Source organism: Rattus norvegicus, chromosome 9, assembly GCF_021556685.1.
Source record: "Rattus norvegicus strain SHRSP/BbbUtx chromosome 9, alternate assembly SHRSP_T2T, whole genome shotgun sequence".
Taxonomy (NCBI): domain Eukaryota; kingdom Metazoa; phylum Chordata; class Mammalia; order Rodentia; family Muridae; genus Rattus; species Rattus norvegicus.
Genome location: NC_141542.1, coordinates 51892867 through 51915439, shown reverse-complemented (window position 1 = coordinate 51915439; position 22573 = coordinate 51892867). Strand labels below are relative to the sequence as shown.

General features: G+C 45.7%; 1 long non-coding RNA gene across 1 annotated transcript; it reads left to right on the top strand.

Moving 5' to 3' along the window:
- The first annotated feature begins 16030 nt into the window (after window positions 1–16030).
- Window positions 16031–19205, top strand: LOC148003677 (uncharacterized). Its single transcript, XR_015629461.1, has 2 exons — window positions 16031–16062; window positions 17147–19205. It is a non-coding gene; the product is annotated as an uncharacterized LOC148003677 (long non-coding RNA).
- Window positions 19206–22573: the final 3368 nt, after the last annotated feature.

Genomic DNA, 22573 nt, shown 5'->3' with positions numbered 1-22573 from the left:
AAATCCTAGGAAAGAGTTTCCTAAACCAGGATATGCTGCTGGCTGGACACAACCCTCCCCCCTTAGAAACTGCAGTGACTTCCAATGTCAGCTCTACTGCCTTCTGTGGCTGTTTGGTATGGTGATTTCCTTCCGGAGAGCAACTATTCTTTTGTGGCAGTGGTGGTGGTGGTGGTGTGTGGGGACAGAATATGATGGCAGGGACTGCCGGCAGTAGGCTGGGATGGAGACATCTCAGAAGTCCGAGGCAGCTCCTTGTAAAAAAGGGTGGCGTCTGGGACCTGAGAAGCAGGAGACACATCCCTCCAGGGGACCCACCATCTGAAATAAGAGGCTGCCTGCAGTAGGCCGGGATGGAGACATCTCAGTAGCCCGCAGCAGCTCTTTGGTTGTTCCCATTTCTCCTACCCTTAGCCCTGGTCAACGGCTGTATAGATTTCATTTGTGCGTGACTGCCTTTCATTTGGCCTCGGTGTGCATAATTATTCTATTATATCTGACTTTCCTACTTCTTTCTCCTTCTGCTCTAGTGAATTCTATGAAACTAGATGTTCCTTGATGTAATGATTCTTAAACAATTGGAAATTGAGGCATAGAGGCACAGCACAGCCCTAATGGCCCAGGTGCATGCTGTGTGTTCTCATTTTGGAAACAATGTCATAACTACACAATGGTAGTTCCAGATTAATACCTGACTTGCAAAGAAACTTTGAAGAAATTATTAGAAAATGAATTTGAGCCAACATTGGGACCCCAAGAAAGGAAAAAGTTATTGAAGTCAGGAAATAACGTTTTACATAACATTTGAGAATGGTTCCTGGATAAGGAAGTATAGAATATATAAAATTATATACTAGTAAAACTAAGTCAAAATACTGGGACTCTTATGAGAGTCATTGTGTGCAAGGGACAGAAAGCTAGCGGAACCTCCTAGTTAAGGGTTAACTTGATTCTTTCTGGCCACTGCCTGGCAGCTTTGCCCATGTCATTTATCATTAGAGCTTCACAGGAAAGTGCAAGTAGCTGACCTCGGGGCTCTGAGCTCTGAAGTATAATAAGTCAAAAGTTAAAGTTTAAATAATGATAAGTTTGCAATTATTATTATTTTGGCCATAGGCCTGGTAATAGGGGAAGCTTGAAACTTTGGGAAACAATTGTAATTCTTTTTTTTTTTTTTTGTTTGGTTCTTTTTTTCGGAGCTGGGGACCGAACCCAGGGCCTTGCGCTTCCTAGGTAAGCGCTCTACCACTGAGAACAATTGTAATTCTTAATTCTTTGTGGGATGTGGTTATTCTCTTGAATTTGATTTGGCAGTGGTTATACAATGTCTTTTTTCAACCTGCTTTTGGAGTGTCAATAAAAGACAGGGGCAAGAGAAAGGCTAGAGAGCGAGTAAGAGAGCAAGTGTGAGAGCAAATGAGAGAACATGTGTGAACATGTGCAAGCATGTAGAGGTCAGGTGGAGAGGGGGGGTGTGCATGAGATTGTGTGTGTGTGTGTGTGTGTGTGTGTGAGAGAGAGAGAGAGAGAGAGAGAGAGAGAGAGAGAGAGGAAAGAGAGTAACTTTAAGCCTTGAAATTGCCTGTCAGTTTGTACCCAAAGAGTAGTCTGTGTATATTTATTATGCCCTGCTTCCAGTTGAGAACTCCAGTCCTGGGCCGAGGCTGGACCCTGGCAGTGGTAGTGGGCTATGTGGAGACCATCTGCCTGCTGTTAACCTCTAAGAACAAATACCACCCGAGAATAAGTACCTTCATAAGAAGCATGGAGATTATACCGGCATCAATCATATCTACAGATTTGACAGTGAATGTAAGTGACGCTATAAAGTCAAGCTGTGAAAAATCTCTACCTACTTCCTGCCCTACTGTGGCCCCTGAAGAGGAGAAGGCTTTGTGCCAAGGAGGTTTCTCCCTGGCCTTAAATCCATCGAGCAGATTTAGCACAGGATGTGACCCACAGATGTGCCTGACCAGGTCCCACTGCGTGATCAGCTCTACTGGAAGGGTTTGTGTGTCAGCTTGACACAAACTAGAGCCATTTGAGAGGCAGGAACCTTAGTTAAGGAGATGCCTCCCTGAGACTCAACTGTAAAAGCATTTTCTTAATTAGTGATCAATGTGGAAGGGCCCAGCCCATTGTGTTTGGTGCCATCCCTGGGCTGATGATCCTGGGTTCTATAAGCAAGCAAGCTGAGCAAGCCATGGGGAATAAGCCAGTAAGCAGCATCCCTTTCTGGCCTGTGCATCAGCTCCTGCCTCCAGGTTTCTGCCCTGTTTGAGTTCCTGTCCTGACTTCCTTTAATGATGAACAGGGATGGGGAAACATGAGTTGAATAAACCCTTTCACCCTCAACTTGCTTTTTAGTCACAGTGTTTCATTGCAACAGTAAAACCCTAAGACAGCAGCCTTGGTCTGACTCTGTCAAGGATGTGCAGGTTTTAAAGAGTGACTGTCAAGTGGAGTGTCTTCTGGGGCTGAGACGGTGGCCGAGTTCCTGCATAAACCTGACTTGGAGCCCGGTTGCCATGCATGTCAGATGGTGGAAGGTGGCTATGTGTTCCTTGCCAGATGGCAGCCACTGACATTTTCTCTTTTCCATCACTGTTGTGAGTTTTCTGGCATCAAGGTGAGAACGGACAAGAGACTCCTGTGTACCTCTGAGACTCCCAAGCCTGCTGACAGGAAGACGAAATACAAACGGTGTCTAAGTTAGGATTTTACTGCTGTGAACAGACACAGTAACCACAGAAACTCTTATGAGGACAACATTTAATTAGGGTTGTACTACAGGTTCAGAGGTTCAATCCATTTTCTTCAAAGTGGGAGCATGGCAGTGTTCAGGCAGGCTTGGTGAGGAGGAGATGAGAGTTCTACATCTTATTTAGAAGACAAACAGAAGACTGGCTTCCAGGGAGCTAGGATGAGGGTCTTAAGGACCACACTCACACTGACACACCCACTCCAAGAAGGCCATACCCACTCCAAGAAGGCCACATCTCCTAATAGTGCCACTCCCTGGGCCAAGCATATGCAAACCTTCATAGTGGCCTGAGTCCTAGAGCCCATTCTATCATGCAACTTTTACAAAGCCAAGTTTTGGCATCCATGTGCCACTCTCTGCCCCTCAGAATGGATGGATTGATTGTACACATCCCATGCTGCTGTAGGTCTCACAGCCCTCTCAAGCCTACCCAGCACTAGGGACATGGAGTGTTGCTGTCTTTTTCTTTTTTAATGAAGGTGTAATAGCAAACACTCCTTCAGGGCTCCCTCCCACCTGTACCTTCAGTAACTACAAGAAGGATCTGGCACTTAAGCTGTATTTCAGGGCACTGGCAGGACAGATTGCTGGTCTGAGGGTTGCATGGCTTCAAGGATGGCAGCCAGGTCCTAGGGTAACCCATCTGGTCTCTCAAATAAAGGTGGATTCTAAGGCAAACAAACAAACAAATAAGAAGGCCCAATGAATTTAAAATTTGAATGATAAAAACAACTCAAGAAGCAGCCTATATATAGAAACGCTTTTACATGTTTCGCTCCATCTGAAACATTTTGTCAGTGTTGAGCCCGGCTGTTTTTGATCTCGGAAAGATAAAGGTGCTACCCAGCATTAACAACTAATCTAATGTAACAATGTAACAGATTCCAATTGTTACAAATAATGTTGTGAGATTGTTACTGGAGCTCCCTCTCCCCCTGGGAGAAATTCAATAGTCGGCAGAGATAAAGGGACGAACTCTATCACTGGTCCTACTGAAGCCTCTGGCTCCTGCTATGGAGGCTCCACTGCACATACCTTAGCTTACACAGGGCAAGCAGTGCTGTCACAACCTTGCCTACAGGACTAGAGTGGTCTTTTAATGCCCACCCCATGGAGATTTTTTGTAGAACTGAATAAATGTTACCAAAACTGAGATTGTAAGTTTCTCGTTAAACAGTTTTATCTTTAGAAATTTGCTATCTATGTTCTTTTTTTCCAGAAAAAGAGGGAGGGGCAAGTAAGGAAGTCAGCAGTGCAACTTCAGTTTTGTTGCCTGAGAGCAGAGGGCATTCCTGACTCTGTCCTCGTTCCTGGTCCCCTGATTGTTCCTAAATTAGTGCTTGTTAGTAAATTCATTTTATTCCTGTGTTGATTTAAACACACACCCATTTCTTCTCATTATCAAGATACTATAGTAACTAAATAAGTGTGCATACACATTATAAAGCTGTCAAGATAAAACAAGCAACATTCACAAAACAGGCAAAGTTAAATTTAGAATCTCTACTTTTTATTGAACTCAAGAGACTCAATGCTTGTAATAAAAAGTAATGGACCAAAGAGATGGCTGGGTCAGTAAAGGCTCCTTTCACCAAGTCTGACAGCATGAGTTCAATGCCTAAAATCTACACAGTGGAAGGAGAGAACTAACTCCCAAAAGTGGTCCTCTGACCTCTACATAGACACATACACACACACACACACACACACACACACACACACACACTCCTGCATGCATGCATGCATGCCTGTTGTCCTGCATAGGGAACCAATGGCTGTACTGGTGATGTTCTTTGCTATAAGCAGTTTGATTTCCAGACCAGGACAAGGGACTGAGGTGCATATTTTATATAACAAAGCAGACCCAGGCTCCAGGTTCTCCCAGCATCCCTCACTCCCTCTCTGGCACACCCTGACCCCAACCCTGAAATTTCCAGATCAGGGGCTGGGCTGCCCTTCCCTCAGAGGTTCTTCCCTATAATCCAGACATTTTATTCTCTTGCTCTCTTCTCTTCTCCCTCTGAGAGTGAGTGAGCATTTTCTTTCTTTCTTCTTTTCCCCACCCCACCCTATGACCACTCCACTGGCCTCACCTGACTAGTCTCAGTCCTTGGGGTTAGTAAACTCACCCTGAGAGCAGCTGCCCAATAAACCTATCTTTAATCTAATCTAACCTGGTTTACATGGGCTCATTTCACCCGTGGCAGAGAAATAACCTCTCAGAATCTTTCTAGTTTCATGAGGTCTCATTAGCCCCTTGTTGGTCTTGTGCCTGTGCTACCAGGGCCCAGAGGACAAGCACAGTATGGCTTCACTCCATGATGTACCCAGGAGAGAAAAGACCAGACAGACAGAAAGTGCCTCAGCCAAGCACCCAGGAGTTGGGATAAGCCACATCTGCCTCCCCTCTGACCCCAGGGAGCTCTCAGCCTTGCTCAGAGAATCCCCACACCTATCTGTATCAGGTCATTTCCTCTGTGATAGCTTGTCCCAGAGGAGGACAGGGGACAGACAGCATGCAGTCCTGTCCTGGGCCAGGGAGGTCCTGGTTCCCACACACTGTGAGTTAGGAATGACCCCCAGGAGGCAGGATCAGTGACTCCAGTCTTATCTCTTACAGAGATAACAAGAGAGAATCCTCTCCCCCTGCCCCACTCAGCCTCTGCCAGGCAAGCCCTTCCTGCTGGGTCTCCTTGGTGGCAGATATGCAGCAGCTCTGTCTGGGGTGACATACCAAGCTCTTCCTTTGATGGGGAGTAAATGGCTCAGCCTGGACCACAAAGGCCTGCTGCAGAGCAAGTAACAGTGAGGTGAGAAGGTTTATCAACAACAGTTCTGACACCCAGGGCCTCTCTTTGAGGCTCCTCAGGCGCCTGGACTTTAAGCAAACACCAGAGGTGGGGCATCCCCTGCTGCTGCTTGTCTCTCTCCTGTCTGGCAGGCAAGCCCTTTCTTTCCCTTCATGTGCAGTTTCCAACCATAAAGTGTAGAATTCCCAAACCTCATCAGGCAGTGGCCATGTGTCTCAGGAGGTTTAGCTCCTGCCTAGCAAGCAAACAGGCCACAGGTGAACCACAGCAAATCAGACCTGTGGGGGCCAAGGTGTCTGGGAACTGCTTTTCGTGACTCCTTGACAATTCAGCCCAGGGGGAACTGGAATTGGCTGGGTTCGTCCTTACATAATAAGTCTGAATTTACTGGATAAATATCTCAGCTCTTGTGTATGCTTTCAAATGAACAGTATGAAATTTTTAGTTAAAAAATCATGTGAAGGGGTTGGGGATTTAGCTCAGTGGTAGAGCGCTTGCTTAGCAAGCACAAGGCCCTGGGTTCAGTCCCCAGCTCCGAAAAAAAATAAAGAAAAAAAAAAATCATGTGAAGAACGGACAATATTTGATACAGTTTTTTTTAAATTTGATAGTATCAGGAAGTTCCCATAGCATTCTGTACAATGGCCATCAATTTTCTTTTTCTTTTTTTTTTTTTATTAACTTGAGTATTTCTTATATACATTTCGAGTGTTATTCCCTGGCCATCAATTTTCTTGTTTGTTTCTTGTTTCTCTGTATAGCCCTGGCTACACACTCTGTAGACCAGGTTGACCTTGAACTCAGAGATCTGCCTGCCTCTGCCTCCCAAGTGCTGGGATTCAGAACTCAGCACAGTGAACTTTAAAAAAAAATCCCCCCCACCCCCACCCCTTGGGGCTGGTGAGATGGCTCAGCGGTTAAAAGCATTGACTGCTCTCCACATGGTGTCTCACGGTGATCTATAAAGGGATCTTCTGCCCTCTTCTGGCCTACAGGTGTATATACAACACAGCACCCATGTGTAGATGAACAAATAAAATAATAGTAAAAAAATATTAAAATTTTCCTTTGCATTTCTCGCAAAGAAATACAATTACTTTCTTAGCACATAGATGATCTTTTTTAAATGCACCATTCTGCTCATGTGGAAGCCTGTATGTATTTGAAACAATTAAATGTTCTTGCTTTGTATATGCAATTGAACTGTGTTCTTTACCAACAATAAATATTACCTTTAAAAATGCCTTTTTGTGGGGCTGGGGATTTAGCTCAGTGGTAGAGTGCTTACCTAGGAAGCGCAAGGCCCTGGGTTCGGTCCCCAGCTCCGAAAAAAAGAACCAAAAAAAAATGCCTTTTTGTGTCTCTGTGAAATCCTGAGACATCCCCCCCAATCTTCTCTGTGGTTTTTGTCCACTGGTGTTTGCCTGTCTGGTCCTGGAAGCTCATAGAACCCTTCACTGGGAGGCCACAGACTGGGGAAACTCACCATTTCCTTCTTGGTTTAACAGCCTCTTTGGTGAAGCTTACATTCAAATGAGAAATAAATCAAGTTAGTGCCAAACATTATTTCAACTTCAGAGGAAACAAGATTTTTTAGAACTGAGTTTCTACATAAAGTCACAGAAGATCTTACCACACCTGTTGCCAAGTGTCCTCCTTTATGATAATGATAGGGCTCGGTCCTATCTCAGCAGATAGAATATCTGAGGAGCAGAAGCCCCAGGGCACCCACTCCAGTGATTCAGGCTGCAGCATCTCAGCTCAGGCAAAAGGGACTGTGCACAGATGAGCTGCGGGCTCAGCATACAGTCTGCATAATCTTTTTCTCAATGATCTACTTGCCAAAGGGCTTACCCACTCAAGGTTCAGCTTCCTCACCTGTGACATCAGGGAAGCACATGTCTCCCCAGAGAGTGCTGTGCACAGCAGAGGGCAGAAACACCATGTGTGGGAGCAGAGAAGCGCCCCAGGACACAGAGCCTGCAGGGTCTCCCCCTTGCCTTCCCGGTCAGCATGCAGGACATTTAGAAGCAGTCCTCAGCTGCTGTGTCCCATCGACCAGACCGCTCTCCAGCCGAACCCTTTCTACCTCCCAGCCCAAGAACTATACAGTAGGGAATCTCCACTCCTATCTCTTGCCAAAGCAAGAAAGAGATTTTGGTTCCTGCTGAGATTTCAACCTTTTCAATTTCTTGTTTTCTAGGGTGGTTGTCTTAGTCCCTAATGGTTTACTTCAGGGATTGACCACCTGACCTGTAGCTGGTCCTTTGCTACTTTGTAGGTTCTTTTTTTTTTTTTCTTCCACCTTTCAACTCCTTAACTCTAGACAGAAGAAGAGAATATGATAAAAGGGAAAAGGAGGTGTGTTATTGTTGTTGTTAAATATCAGCCGGTCCAGATAAAGCACACCAAACCAACACCAACATGGTTCCATGTGGACAGATTTAATAGGAGAATGAAACAAGGGGAAGGGGAGAGAGAAAGAAGAGAAAAGAGAAAAGAGAAGAGAGAGAGAGAGAGAGAGAGAGAGAGAGAGAGAGAGCAGAATATGTCTGCCTTTTATTTGGAATGTGATGTAACTACTCCCAGGTGGAGGTGCCAATTGAGCCGAAAGGTTTTCTGGGAATGTCTGGCCATTACCCTGGCAACAGTGACCAAATGGTGTTGCTGTTGGAGGTAAGGGCAATTCCTGATACCAACAGTTATCCTTAGTCCACGTCCTGCAGATTGAGGCACTGAGTTCTTTGGGACCAGTTTGATATTCACCATCAGGATATTCCATTTCTTCTCTCTTCTTTGTGCACTGCTACTTAACCAACTGTGAGCGACAGCAACCGACAACCAGCAGCCTTTGGCTTGCTAGCATTCACATACCCTCTGAAGAGTTCCCAGAGTTCCAGACGTCAAACACTCATGAAACGATCTGCAGCTGGCAAAGTCACATCCCTGCTAGAGCACTAAACAAATCACAGGCAGCTGCCACAGACAAGCCGCTAAAACAAAATACATTCCCATTTCTGTGTTTTTAGAAGAAACCACCCCGCTGTCTTTGTCACTGTAATTAGCACTGGGAAGCCAGGCAGGCAGCCTGCCTCTCCCTGGTTCAGGCACCAGCAGTACTAGGACTAGCCAGTACTTGTCCTCAAGAAGGAAGAATAATGGTTCATGAGTGCCAACAGCTAACCAAGGGCTGGAGGTGAGAGCCACCACCAGAGTCCTTGCTTAGCAAATGCCAGTTCCTGAGTCCCATCTCCAAAAGAACAAGGAAAAATCCAATTAACCATTGCAGTGCTGGTGTGCAGCATGGTGACAGCATATGAATTTAGAATGTTCTAGACAAACATGGGGGGGGGCGTCTAACAAACAAAACAAAAAACATGTGCTCGTGTGGAAATCTGAACACAAGATGGGGCCAGGCTGAGCTGCTACAATTTCAGTTTTCTCTTTACATATTTTTTTATTTATGTGCACATGTGTGTCTGTGTGTGCATGCCATTTATGTGCAGATGGGCAAGAAGTCCAGAAGAGGGAGCTACAGGCAGTTGTTAGCCAGAAGACATGCATGCTGGGAACAGAACTCTGGTTCTCTGCTAGAGTGGCAGCACTCTGAACCCCTGAGCCACCTCCTAGGACTCAGTTTTCCCTTTAATCAGCACATCTGGCAACAATAAAAACCAAACTAACCATTGAATAAACGAATAAATAACTGTGGGTAGACCAGCCCCTGCCCCTAGGGGTACCTGCTTCCAAGCAGTTCTCTCTGCTTGTGCTATATACCCAGGGTTGTGTTCAACCATCCCAGGCATGCTTTGTGTGGGGGTTGGGGGTGGGGTGTGTGTGTCCTTTTGGTGGGCATTGCTCTTGTGGTGTCTGTGCAGAAGGGGGCTACCTAACTCCCTCGGTGGTTTGGGAGGCTTCTCGCAGAGGTTGCAGATTAGAGATTTCAGAAGCACTGAATCTGTCCTTTACATTAAAAGGTGATGTTGTAAGACTCGAGAAAAGCCCTCTGAGCCCTACATTCGGGACGTCCCACTCACAGAGACACAGAGATGGAGATCAATGCAATAAGCAAGAGGTTTATTGATCCAGTGCACTGGGGTCATTCTGCAATCGGGGCAGAGGTGACCATGAAGAACAAAGGCCCACACTCTTTTACTTTTTCAGGGTATAGGCTTTAGGTTACAGCATGAGTTGGTTATTTCTCATTGGTGGGGCCTATTATCTTTTAAATTCATTGGTGGCTGCCTATTGTCCTTTGAATTCATTGGAGGCCCTTGGTGGGGAGGGTCCCACTCTTACTGTGGTTGGGACACTTCCTGAATAGGGTGTTTACTCAGCAAATTCTTGTGAAACTCCCCGGCCTCAAGCTTATCAGGAAGTCCCAGTCACCTGATATTTTCTGAGATAGATTTGTCTGCTTGGTTCCCATATTCCACAATGTTGCCCCTATCCACAATGCCCTTCAAATCCCTCAGCAGCTTCAGTGGCAGAGGAGGAGGAGGAAGGGGAGGGGGAGGAGGAGGAGGAGGAGAAGAGGAGGAGAAAGAAGCAGTATTCAGAATTAATAATAAATGTATTAATGAGTAATAATAAAAACAACAACAACATTAATAATTTGAGTCCAGCAAGAGAGACAGGTAGCAAGCAGACAAACTCGCTTTTGTTTGTTTCTTTCTTTTACACATACGCCGAACGTAACAGCTATGGCACAGGTCTCTGGTGTGTCCAAAATTCTGGCCCTTAGGAATCTTCCTCAACCATTCTTCTACCCTTTAATTTTTAAAATTAAAGGAAAACATGTGTGGGCAGCTTGCTTGCATGAATGTTTGTGTGCCACAGGTGTGCCTGGTCCCTGTGGAGATCAGAAGAGAGAGCCTGGTGTCTTAGGGTTTTACCGCTGTGAACAGGCACTGTGACCAAGGCAACTCTTATAAAGGACAACATTTATTTGGGGCTGGCTTACAGGTTCAGAGGTTCAGTCCATTATCATCAAGGTGGGAGCATGGCAACATCCAGGTTGGCATGGTGCAGGAGGAAATGAGGGTTCTATATCTTCATCTGAAGGCTGCTAGCAGAAGACTGGCTTCTAGGCAGCTAGGATAGTGTTGAGAGCTTTTGGTGCTGCTTCTAGGCATCTGGCATTTGTCACTGGACTCAGACAAGGAAGTAGTAGTATAAGAATATCAGGGGGTTGGGGATTTAGCTCAGTGGTAGAGCGCTTGCCTAGGAAGCGCAAGGCCCTGGGTTCGGTTCCCAGCTCCGAAAAATAGAACCAAAAAAAAAAAAAAAAAAGAATATCAGAAACAGTGAACGGGGCTTTGTTTACTGCTTTACTTGATTACTATCTTGTGTGATCTCTTCGTTTACCTCTTCATTTGATTACTTTGTCTTTGATCTAAGAACTGACCATGTTTTTTGGCTGTACCTGGAATGATATAAAAGCAGCCTGGAGAGAAATAAAGCGGCTTCAGCCTCAGCACTGGCTGGAGTCATGTTATAATTCTGTCTAAATGTTTTTCTTTTTCAATCCTCACTCCCTCTCTTGAGACCCTGTTGGCTGACTGAGCTGGCTAAGTCAGACAAGGCTGTTAAAGCCCACGCCCACAGTGACACACCTACTTCAACAAGGTCACACGCCAAATAGTGGGCCAATCAGAGACCATTGTGAGCCCCCAAGTGGGTGCTGAGCCTCAAACCCTGGTCCTCTGGGAGGACAGCCAGTGCCCCTAGCTGTTGAGGTATCACTCCAGTCCATTCTCTTCCTTATTCTCTAGGACAGGGACTGTTAATCAAACCCAGAGCTCTACAATACAGCCAATCTCATGAGCCAGCTTGCTCTGGGATCCTATTTCTACCTTCTGAGCAAGAATTTATAGGTGCATTGGGCAACAGGCCAATCTGCTATCATGTGTATGAGAATACAAACTCCATTCCTCTTGTTTACATAACAAGTGTTTTGTTTTAAAGATTTATTTATGTATTATATATAAGCACACTGTCGCTGTCTTCAGACACACCAGATCTCATTACAGATGGTTGTAAGCCACCATGTGGTTGCTGGATATTGAACTCAGGAAGAGCAGTCAGTGCTCTTAACCACTGAGCCATCTCTCCAACCCGGCAAGTGCTTTTAATCTCTGAGCTGTCATTACACACCAGGGTTGGCTGAATGCTGTCTTAACTAAGCACCTATCAACTTCTCCAGAACCAACCTAAGTCCAGGTGTTAAAGACCCTATTGGGCTCCCGTCAGGCTAGAACATATCACTTTCCCGAGGGAGCCAATAGGGAGGCAGCACTCAGGCCTGGAGTGCCTCTGAGCCAATCCCATCCCCTGCAGTCTCCCTGTGAGCAGGAGGGGAGCATCCCTGACAAACTGTAGCCTCATTCTCACCAGCTAGTCTACACTGCTCTGCACTCACAGCAGGTAGCAGTCAGGCCTGGGTAGAAGCAGGTAGCCTGTCCTCAGTGATCCTGGCCACCGGAAGAAGCCAGTAGAAGTTCCCTACGGTAAAACCCCACCTCAACTGCCCGCTCCACAAATGGATAAGCAGCTGTGCAGCTGATGTGAAGAGACTCTGGGTGGACGGGCAACGTGCCCATAGGGTTTGCTTTTTCACATACGTCATCACTGGGGACGTTAGCCAAGGTCTTCCTGGGCTAGGGTTCCGGATGCGCGCATAGCTAGCCTTCGGGATCTAGGACGCAAATGAATAAGGCCGGCAGTTGAGGGGTCACATAGGGTAGGGAAGAAAACAAGAAGAGACAGGTTCCTGCAACCCAATCACGATGGTGACAACAGGTAGCAGTGAGTTCGAAGCTTCGGGCCAATGGTTTAATTTTGAAAGGGCACTCTTCTACTGACAGTGACCTGGGAAATCGATCAAATGATCTTTCTAGACTTGAGACATATCAGAGATCTTTATCAAATCTGTCGGTGTGGTGCATCATGAAAACGGGAGAGAAAGCGGGGTGCAGTTTGGACATGCTCAACCGTCTCCCTCAAGACATAGGGGACACACACAAAGTATGACTTTACTCGTTGAATAGATTTGGGTTTTTGGAGACCTCTGTGGATGAGGATAGACATCATCAGGTCTCATCACAAGCATCAGATTCTGCGCGCCCCACCCCCCAAATGCTCAAGGAATGATTGTGACTGCAGTAATGGCTGCTCTCTCCTGGGCCTAATCTGAGTCAAAGAACTCAGGAGGGGGCTGGAGAGATGGCTCAGTGGTTAAGAGCACTGACTGCTCTTCCAGAGGTCCTGAGTTCAATTCCCAGCAACCACATGGTAGCTCACAACCATCTGTAATGAGATCTGATGCCCTCTTCTGGTGTGTCTGAAGACAGCTACAGTGTACTCATAAACATAAAAATTAATAAAAAAAAAATTTAAAAAAAAGAACTCAGGAGAACTGGGGAGAAGGCTCAGTCAGTGGGAAAGGGTTTACCACACAAATGTGAGTCCTCAGAACCCACAGAGAAAGGAGACCATGGTAGATTTGGTTACTGGGTAATTAGTGGGAAGGAAGTGTTTTTAACTTTTTTATAATTTTGTATATGAGTTATTCATCTATATCATTCCCCCTTCAACCTCTAACTTCTCTCAAGTATCGCTCTCCATCCCAACTGAACCCAGGCCTGGAAGGCAGGGACTCAGCCTGCCAGCATCTTGTTGTGGTAAAAATAAAAAAGGCACACACGTGGAGTCCGGTTCCCACGTGTACCGCTCTGCACTTTCTCTCCCGGGCTCCCTCTGATGGTACGAGAGCCGTTCCAAGGTGGTACCCTGCCACACCACCCCATCCTCACTCACAGTCCCCTTGTCAGGTTGCCACCACACCAGGCATACACATCCCAATTCCATGGCGGCCCATGCACCCAGCCACCACACACACTCTTGAACTCAATTAAGTCGCCACATGAAAGAACACATCACACAATATCCTCTGATCCAATTGATAAGATATAATTTGCCATCCAGACAACACAAAATCCTGTACATGCCCATCCCTTAAAAATAGTCACAACAACCTGTAACTATGCACAGAGAAGAATCTTAACACCTGCCACCATGTTCTCCCCGCTTTTCTTCTTCGCTTCCTCTCCCTGCTTCTCCCTCCCTTCTAAAACCTCTGTTCCTGCCTCCCTTCCTTCTTGCCCAATGACAGGCCTCGTTTTATCTTGTCTGCCCTCACCTGCATAATGACATCAACCTACAGCATCTCTCTGGCCTACCAGCCTCGTCTAATCTGAACACTTATCAAAAACCAGTGTCAACAGAGTCTGAGGGCTAGCAAATACACACACACACACACACACACACACACACAAACACACAAACACATATACACATATATGCATTTGTCCTTACATAGAAACAATATACACATATATACAGAAACATGCATATGCATGTACACATGCACACATGCACACAAACACACACAAAGTACACACACATTTACACAAATATACACACATAAACATACACACATATACACTTATGTACACACACATACATGTGGACACACAAACATGCACATATATACACGTATACACACACATGTGCACAAGCTCACACACATATACTTGTATGCACATATACATACACACATATGTACATATGTACATAGGCATGCATACATACACATACATACATATATGCATATGCATGTACATATACACACACCTGCTCATACATAGAAACAACACAAATATATATATATATGTATTCACACATACACACATACACACATTCCTATACACAGATGTACCTATATACATATGTGCAATACCTATAGACACACAGATGCACACACACACACACACACACACACACACACAAATAGAATAAGGACTAATCTGAGGGAAAGGTGTCTTATTGTTCTCCTTTAAGTCACTTCTTTGCCCTGAGTGAGTCACACACAATACTCACAGCTAAATGAGAGTCACTGAAGCGCTTTCCTGTATCAGACTCTAAAACAACGCAACCATTCTCCTTCAGCTCTTAGCTGTCCACAAAAATCGGACGTGTTGACTGCAGAGAAAGGAATTTTCTGTTTGTCCTAGAGCCCTGCACTTCACAGCCTACTGACCTGCCACTGAGTCTCAAATAGGACGTCTTTCCCTCAGAGGACCCTGGGAAGCCCAGGGCAGGGAGGCTGTTCTCTCCTCTCCTACATACAGTACAGCAGTAGCTGACTGAAGAAGGTGGGGGTGTCGAGGAGGGGATGTCATTCCACAATTACCAACACATTAGCCCTGGGGTAGAGAAATCCAAGAAACACTGTACCGTTTAAGTACAGCTTCGTTTCTGGGTAATTCTCCATTATTCTTTGTATCCGGTAAGCGAGAACTGAGGACCCCAAAACTCTGTCTTCATGGAGCTAAGCCATGGCCACGTTTTCACGTAACATCGGGGAGTGTCGTGATGGCTAAAGAAACTCCATTTGATGCTAGACATCCATCTTGGTTCTCAGTAGCTGTTTGTCTCGACCCCCAGTCCCTGGAAGGTAAGTTCCCAGTAACCCCGACTCAGTGACCCCCACCCAAAAATATACAGCCATGACTAGTTATCATATGACTAACTGCTTTTTTTTTTTTTTTTGGCCTTGCAAGTCGCAGATGCCCAAAAATTGTTTTGAAATGTCTCAACCACTTAATTTGGCAGAACAGAGCAGTTAAAGCTTGCTTGGGTAGATATTGAAGGTCTTCGTGTGACTTTCCCCTTTAAAAGTCTTTCCTCATACCCGTCTGTTGTGGCAATCTCAAATTTGGCTCAGAGACTGTCCTGTTAGCAGCTAATCAATAAACCTTTTAATTATAATTGGATTGAGTCTATGGACTTTTCCCAGGGGACACAAACCCCATAACAATATCACTGGTTGAGCTATTTTTAATACAGCCAGACCTTCATTTTCCCTGATTTCATTAACTCCAGGTGAATTAATAGTCCACACAGAATCTCGCTGCTTTTCCTACAATATGCCTTACTTTACCTGGTGACAAAGGGTCCATATACCCCTCTAGAGGTGGCTGGGGTTAGAATAAGTCAGGTGATGACTGAGGTTCGAGCCCCCACTGCCTGAGGCTGCGAAAGAGCCGATCAACAGCGCACTCCAGTGGCTGAGGGTTATCTATGCACCCTGTTCGTCCATGGGGCCCCACAGGGTGAAAGCGCCTACTGTTTGACCCGGTCAAGTAAGGCCAGAACTTCATCGTGAGCTCTACACACTCTGTTCATCGACCCCCCAACTCCCCCATCTCCCTCCTTCTCTCCCCTCCCCCGCTCCTTCCCACTTCCTCCCCTTCACCACCTCTTATTCCCCTCCTTAGGGCAAAACCAAAACAGAACTCAAATCAATGTGCATTCAGAACTCCTAAGCTACATCAACAACTGCCAGCTTGCCACGTGACTGTAGCACCGGAAATGCGGCAGGGTCGTTTATAGGGAACGGAAGTCGATTTGAGTTCGAGGTTCCCGGTAGGTAGATCTGGTGAACAAGTAAGTAAAGGTTTCCTCTGGTATCACACGGTAGCAGCAGGACAGGTGGAGAGAGGCATGCTGAGAAAAGATCAGTGAGAGTGGAGGCAGAGGACGAGGAAGGACCGGTTCACACTCTACAACACAGGCGTTCGGGACTAACCACTGCCACAGGAGCTGGGGAGGGGGGAGGGGGGTTTGGGAGGGGAGTATAAAAGGTTTCGATTCCACAGTTCAGAAGTGTGAAGTTCATCCTCCCTCCGTGTCTATTTTCTGGTGTGCCGGGGAGTAAACTCAGGTCCTAATGAGCACTAAGCAGGAGTTATATCAGCAATCCACTATAACCAACCCACTAAAACCAGCTCACTAAAACCAACCCATTCTAACCACGCCCCTAAAACCAGCCCAATAAAAGATTTTCCAAAATATTCTTCACTTGTGTGTGCCCTCCGAGACATTTTGGAATCTTTCATTTGAATTTAAAGTAGTGTTTTCATGTCTCTGGCAGTGGGTGCAGAGCACTGGGCTGAAAGAGACACTCACCACCAATAGCTTTGTGCTCACTTATTAATTAAGAAACGCCCTGAGTGAAGAATGAGGGGGCTGGAGACACGGCTCACTGGTTAAGAGCATTGACTGCTCTTCCAAGGGTCCTGAGTTCAGTTCCCAGCAACCACATGGTGGCTCACTACCATCTGTAAATCTGACGCCCTCTTCTGGTGTGTCTGAGGACAGCTACAGTGTACTAATAGATAATAAATAAATAAATAAATAAATAAATAAATAAATTAATAATAAATCTTTTTTTTTAAAAGAATGGGTTTTAAAGATTTATTTATTTATTTATTATAAGTACGTTGTAGCTGTCTTCAGACACACCAGAAGAGGGCATCAGATGGTTGTGAGCCACCAAAGGGTTGCTGGGAATTGAACTCAGGACCTCTGGAAATACAGTCAGTGCTCTTAACCACTGAGCCATCTCTCCAGCCCTGTTTTTGTTTTTTTTTATTCTTGTCATTTGAAAAGCCTGAATTACTTCCGTTTCTGTTTTCCTTTATTCCTCCTGGTGTTTGTTTTGAGACAGAGTCTCTTATGCCCTGGAATGGCCTTCAACTTGCTGTGTAACTGAGAATGACCTCGAAGTCCTGATCGCCCTCGCTCTACCTCCCTAGGACTAGGACTGGGAAGCATGCATCACGTGACTGACAGTTTTGGTTTGGTTTGGATTGGAATTTGGTTTGGTTCGGTGTTCTTATTTGTTTTCTTGGGAGGTGCATTAGTTACGGTGCTATCGCTCTGAAGAGACACCATGAACAAGGTAAACCCTTGGTTATGGAAATAATTTAAAGAAGATTACGAAAGGAAATATTTAACTAAGGGCTTGCTCACGGTTCAGAGAAGTATCCCGTTATCATCATGGTAGGAAGCAGACAGGCCTGGCACTGGATGGAGAGCCCTATCTGATCCATAGGCATCATGCAGAGAGAGAAGGAGAGGGAGAGGGAGAGAGGGGGGGAGAGGGGGGGAGATGGAGCCTGGTGTGGGCTTTTGAAACCTCAAAACCCACTCCCCATGACACACTTACTCCAACAAGGCTAGCCCCTCTAATCCTTCCCAAACAGCCCACCAACTGTTTACTAAGCATTGGAATGTATGAGACTATGGTGGCCACTCTCATTCAAACCACCACGGGAGGAGGCTGTTCTCTCTTGAGACAGTGTCTTACAGCGAAGCGAAGCTTGGCCTGGAAAGTCATTGCATTCCCCTGGATTGCTTCGAATGCCTGGCGAATTGTTGTCCTACTAAATTCTGGCATTATGAGTGAGCCTCCAAGTCTGGCTACTTGTTCGGGGTTTGTTTGTTTGTAACCAGGATCTGACGTAGATGGGATTGGATTTGTACTCTTACTAGGCCGGGCTGAGAGAAAGACTTCAACTTCTGATCCTCTTGTATCTGAGTTAGAGGATCACATTATGCCTGGTTTATCAAGTACTGGGGAGCAGACCCGGAGCATCTTGCATGCTAGGCAAGCACTCCATCAACTGACCTATACCATCACCATTTTTGTTTAAGACCAGGGTCTTTCCCTATAGACCAGGCTGACCTCAAACTCCAGTCCTCTTACCTTAATCTCCACAGTGCTGGGATTGCGAGCCTGTGCCAACAGCTTTCTCCCGGCTCTTCTTTTAGGGATTTTCTTTCCATTTGTGGTGCTTACACTTAGCACACGCTGCTTGTGCCTCTCGCAAAAGCTAATTGTGGCTTCGGATTCGCCCACAGCAAAGATCCATGCACCATCGCTAGGGAGCTCTGTATGTGTTTTGTCCCTGTCTGGGAGTCCTATGAGGCCACATTCACTGTTCAAGGCTACTTGGCTGACCCCTGGCCAACTGACTGAAGTGTGTCTCCTCTTCCTCTCTGTGTCAGGCCTGCCTTCCTTCAGACTTGGAGCCTCCCAAAAGGCAGAGAAGAAAGTTTATCACACTGCTATGACCCGAGGCCAGGGCTCTCAGCGGGGAGGAAAGGGGTCCCAGAGTCACTGCTGAACATGTTTTCCACAAAACTCCTGAGGTGGTTAATTCTGTAACCTGGATGATTGGGTGGTCTAACATTTGTTAAACGTCGTGGGTATGTTTTAAGATTGTTTTTAGATGAAACTAATTTGTAAATTGACAGATTCTGAGTAGATTTCTCTCCTTAAAGGATCAACTGGGTCTCTTATATGTTTATGTAGGTGTGTATACATGCATGTTTGTGTGTATATGTATGTATGCTTGTGTGTATGTGTGTCCTGGTAGTTTGAATAGGTTTGGCCTCCATAAACTTGTGTGTTTGAATGCTTTGCTCATGGAGAGTGACACTCTCAGGAGGTGTGGCCTTGTTGGAGGGAGTGTGTCACTGTGGGTGTGGGCTTTGAGGTCTTTTGCTCAAGTTTCACCCAGGGAGTTCCACCCAAACTCCTCCTGCTGGCTGGCTGCCTATGGAAGACAGCCTTCTTCTGCTACCTATGTGATCCAGATGTAGAACTCACTGCTTCTCCAGCACCATGGCTGCCTGCACACTGCCATGCTTCCTGCCACGATGATAATGGACTGAACCTCTGAAATTATAAGCCAGATGCAATTAAATGTTTTCCTCTTTAAGAGGTCGTAGTGTCTCTTTAATCGATAAAATCCAAACTAAGACGCATGTATATGTGTGCGTTTGGAAAGGGACACTGTTTTGTTTGCCTTGGTTCTTTGGTTTTGAAATGATTTGGCTTTTATCACCTGACATTCCCCCTCAAATGCAAAATCCTGTGCTTTTCTTTAGCTTAGGAATTTTTTTATTTTATAATTTATTTCATATATATGAGTACACTGTCGCTGTCTTCAGACACACCAGAAGAGGGCATCGGATCCCATTACACATGGTTGTGAGCCACCATGTGGTTTCTGGGAATTGAACTCAGGACCTCTGGAAGAGCATTCAGTGCTCTTAACCGCTGAGCCATCTCTCCAGCCCTAGCTTAGGAATTTAATGAGCACCTAATGAGAAAGACCCAAAGGCAAGAGGCACTCCTTGCCTCCCACCCAAAAATGTGCAGGTGTCAGGGGAGTACCCCATGGCATACAGTGGCCTCATAGGGACACCCAACAAGCACACTCCTCCCTGGATCAGAAGGAACTTCCTGAGCTCATGCAAGAAGACATGTCTGAGGGACTGGTCACCCAGTGTGTTGGCCACTATCACCCTTGTGTAAACATGAAGAATAACTCCCAAGATCCAATGGGAGGAGACTATCTCAGGGATAAAGCAAGTCAGTCCCCAAAGCAACACATAAAACCAATCCAAAACACACATTCCCCAGCTAGCATAGACAGACAAACTTTCGGGAGAAAAGAGAACTCTGTGTGTGTGTGTGTGTGTGTGTGTATGTATGTATGTATATGTGTCTGTATGTGTGTATGTGTCTGTGTGTGTATGTGTCTGTGTGTATTTGTATGTGTTTCTGTGTGTATGTGTCTGTGTATGTGTATATGTCTGTGTGTCTCTCTGCGTGTGTGTCTGTGTGTGTCTGTGTATGTATGTGTGTCTGTGTATATGTCTATGTGTCTCTCTGCGTGTGTATCTGTGTGTGTCTGTGTATGTATGTGTCTGTGTCTGTGTGTATGTGTGTCTCTGTGTATGTATGTGTGTCTGTGTATATGTCTGTGTGTCTATCTGCGTGTGTATCTGTGTGTCTGTGTATGTATGTGTCTGTGTCTGTGTGTATGTGTGTCTCTGTGTCTGTGTCTCTCTGTGTGTATATACATATAAATGTAAATATTTTTACATGAGGAACAAGTTTCTGAAAAGGAAATTTTGGAGATAAGTCACCATCTGGTGTTTTTCGTGTGTGATAATCACTAACTTGCAAGGGGTAGAAACATTGACTACCTCAAAACTGGTTTATCTTGTACACTTGGTAAACTCAACAGGCAAGGAAAAAAATTTAAGTCACAAACAGGAAGTTCATTCCAACTAAAACATAAAATCTGTTTAAAAAAAAAAAAAAGATAAGTACAGGAGGAGGAGAGACACTCAAGCGCCCAGCGTTGCTACGACGGGGGAATGCTTGAGGGAGAGAGGAGTAAGGAGAGCTGGAAGAGAATGTGGAGCCAAGAGATGCGTGCACTGGGGAGAGAGGAGGAACAGAGATGTGAGGATATGAGCCACCTGCCCAGCTGGGGCCACAGTGACTTCTGAGCTGCCACCCGAGAGCTTGTGGATGTCTCAGGATGCTGCTACAGGGGACTGTCCTGCCGCTAGAGGCCATGGTGAAGTCCCAGCCTGGTCTGCCACTGCTGAGGACCATGACTGGGTCCGTGGTCCTGCTGCAGCTAGGATCTGTGATGATGTCTGTGGCCCAAGTTACCACCAAAGGCCATATGGATGTCAGTGGCCTGGACTGCCATCTGAGACCATGGTGACATCCTTGCCTATGATACAATTGAGGGCTGTGTCCGGGTTTTTGATCCTGTCACAACCAGGATCTGCGTCGATGTTTGAGGTCTGTGTTACCACCCAAGATCATGGTCTGGACTTCTGCCTGAGGCCGCATTGATGTCTAAGCACTGTGATGAGCTAGCTGGTCCTGCCCCTCTCCAGGCCACCACACTCAGAAGAACTGGCTCCTCCCCTCGCTGGCTGCAGTACTCCTGAGAGCAGAACCTGGACAGCACAGTACAGGCTGGCCCTGGTGGCAGGAGCAAGGGTGAGCCAGCACGGAGGGCATCAGAGTGGTAGAGCTGGCCTGGCCCCTGACCTGGGCAAAAGCAGGAGGGTTGGTCCTGGTGGTGCCGGCTCAGAAAAACTGGCATGCTGACCAACTCAGCTTCCACAGGGGTTCTGAATTGACCCACCCCAACATCTGCCCCATCTGTGAACTGCAGGCACCTGTGAAGAAGCCGGTCCTGCAGACCCAAAGCTGTGAGATCTCCATGGCACAGGGCAACAGGATGTCAGAGAGGAAGCCCGGGAAAATCTAGTACTGATAGTGTGAAAGAAACTGCAGGCTTCAAACCAGACCATTGATTCATTGCAATGAGGATTTGTAAATCAAGCTGTACCTAAAAGGGTTTACTGTGTGACAGGCCGTGACACACTGCAGCTTCCACAGTGAGATTTTGCTTCCTTTCTTACTTACTTTCTTTCTTTCTTTCTTTTTTAAAGATTTAATGATTCTATATAAGTACACTGTAGCTGTTTTCAGACACCCCAGAAGAGGGCATCAGATCTCATTTCAGATGGTTGTGAGCCACCATGTGGTTGCTGGGATTTGAACTCAGGACCTCTGGAAGAGCAGTTGGGGCTCTTAACCGCTGAGCCATCTCTCGAGCCCGAGATTTTGTTTTCTTTGGGAGGAGGAGGTTGCAGGAGCAGAGCACAGATATGAGGGCATGGGGAGATGAGTGGGACAGGGGTGCATGATGTGAAATCCACAAAGAATCAGTAAGGTTTATTCAATTTTTAAAAAAGTAAATAACCTAAACTTTAAAAAATAAAAACAAAAAAATTATAAATAGATCATTCATAATAAAAAATGAGTTCTTCGGGGGCTGGAGAGATGGCTAGTGGTTAAGAGCACCGACTGCTCTTCTAAAGGTCCTGAGTTCAATTCCCAGCAACCACATGGTGGCTCACAACCATCTGTAAAGAGATCCGATGCCCTCTTCTGGTGTATCTGGAGACAGCTACAGTGTACTTATATATAAAAATGAATAAATCTTAAAAAAGAAAAAAAATAAGTTCTTCAGAAATACATGTGGGTTAGATTAGATGTTAAAATCAAAAATTCTCTCAGAACTATATTGAAACTGAAGAAAATTTTAAAATAGCTCACTTCTTTCTTTGACCTTCCTTCCTTGTCTTCTCTATGTCTGATAGTTCTCCTTGAGCAGCTTTCTTCCTTTTGACTCTCATTTAAAAACATACTTTAATGTTAACATTATTATTACAAAATTTAGAAAAAATTTAGTGATATAATTTT